Source organism: Mandrillus leucophaeus, unplaced genomic scaffold (genome assembly GCF_000951045.1).
Source record: "Mandrillus leucophaeus isolate KB7577 unplaced genomic scaffold, Mleu.le_1.0 Scaffold48, whole genome shotgun sequence".
Classification (NCBI taxonomy): domain Eukaryota; kingdom Metazoa; phylum Chordata; class Mammalia; order Primates; family Cercopithecidae; genus Mandrillus; species Mandrillus leucophaeus.
Window position 1 is genome coordinate 837,262 of NW_012105142.1, and position 2,110 is coordinate 839,371.

The window sequence follows — 2,110 nt, forward strand, 5'->3', positions numbered from 1 at the left end:
ACCCCTCCATCAGTATTAGACAGATCAACGAGACAGAAAGTTGACACGGATATCCAGGGCCTGAACTCAGCTCTGCACCAAGCGGACCTAATAGACATCTACAGAACTCTCTGCCCCAAATCAACAGAATATACATTCTTCTCAGCACCACATCACACTTATTCTAAAATTGACCACATAATTGGAAGTAAAACACTCCTCAGCAAATGTAAAAGAACAGAAATCACAACAAACTGTCTCTCAGACCACAGTGCAATCAAATTAGAACTCAGGATTAAGAATCTCACTCAAAACCACACAACTACATGGAAACTGAACAACCTGCTCCTGAATGACTACTGGGTAAATAACAAAATGAAGACAGAAAGAAAGATGTTCTTTGAAACCAATGAGAACAAAGACACAATGCATCAGAATTTCTGGGACACATTTAAAGCAGTGTATAGAGGGAAATTTATAGCACTAAATGCCCACAAGATAAAGCAGGAGAGACCTAAAATTGACACCCTAACATCACAGTTAAATGAACTAGAGAAGCAAGAGCAAACGAATTCAAAAGCTGGCAGAAGGCAAGAAATCAGTAAGATCAGACCAGAACTGAAGGAGATAAAGACACAGAAAACCCTTCAAAAAAAATCAATGAATCCAGGAGCTGTTTTGAAAAGATCAACAAAATAGATAAACCACTAGCAAGACTAATAAAGAAGAAAAGAGAGAAGAATCAAAGAGACACAATAAAAAATGATAAAGGGGATATCACCACTGATCCCACAGAAATACAAACTACCATCAGAGAATACTATAAACACCCCTGTGCAAATAAACTAGAAAATCTAGAAGAAATGGATAAATTCCTGGACTCATACACCCTCCCAAGACTAAACCAGGAAGAAGTTGAATCCCTGAATAGACCAGTAACAGGTTCTGAAATTGAGGCAATAAGTAATAGCCTACCAACCAAAAAAAAAGTCCAGGACCAGACCGATTCACAGCCAAATTCTACCAGAGGTAAAAAGAGGAGCTGGTACCATTCCTTCTGAAAATATTCCAATTAACAGAAAAAGATGGAATCCTCCCTAACTCATTGTATGAGGCCAGCATCATCCTGATACCAAAGCCTGCCACAACAACAAAAAGCTGGAGTCGCAACAAAAAAAGAGAATTTTAGGCCAATATCCCTGATGAACATCGATGCAAAAATCCTCAATAAAATACTGGCAAACCGAATCCAGCAGCATATCAAAAAGCTTATCCACCATAATCGAGTCGGCTTCATCCCTGGGATGCAAGGCTGGTTCAACATACGCAAATCAATAAATGTAATCCAGCATATAAACAGAACCAACAACAAAAACCACATGATTATCTCAATAGATGCAGAAAAGGCCTTTGATAAAATTCACCACCCCTTCCTGCTAAAAACTCTCAATAAACTAGATATCGACGGAATGTATCTCAACATAATAAGAGCTATTTATGACAAACCCACAGCCAGTATCATACTGAATGGGCAAAAACTGGAAGCATTCCCTTTGAAAACCGGCACAAGACAAGGATGCCCTCTCCCACCACTCCTATTCAACATAGTATTAGAAGGGCAGGGCAATTAGGCAAGAGAAAGGGCAGTATCTGGCCAGGGCAATCAGGCAAGAGAAAGCAATAAAGGGTATTAAAATAGGAAGACAGGAAGTCAAATTGTCTCTGTTTGCAGATGACATGAAGATGACATGCAGATGACATAGAAAACCCCATCATCTCAGCCCAAAATCTCCTTAAGCTGATGAGCAACTTCAGCAGTCTTAGGATACAAAATGTATGTGCAAAAATCACAAGCATTCCTGTACACCAATAACAGACAAACAGCCCAATCATGAGTGAACTCCCATTCACAATTCCTACTAAGAGAATAAAATACCCAGGAATCCAACTTGCAAGGGATGTGAAGGACCTCTTCAAGGAGAACTACAAACCACTGCTCAAGAAAATAAGAGAGGACACAAACAAATGGAAAAACATTCCATGCTCATGGATAGGAAGAATCAGTATCGTGAAAATGGTCTTACTGCCCAAAGTTATTTATAGATTCAATGCTATCCCCATCAAGCTACCA

At 39.3% G+C, this 2,110-nt stretch overlaps 1 protein-coding gene across 1 annotated transcript in view; it reads right to left on the bottom strand.

Moving 5' to 3' along the window:
- The window catches only part of TDRD12 (tudor domain containing 12), a 51,518-nt gene that overhangs the window by 1,231 nt on the left and 48,177 nt on the right, over positions 1–2,110 (bottom strand). The gene's annotated exons all lie outside the window — the stretch shown is intronic.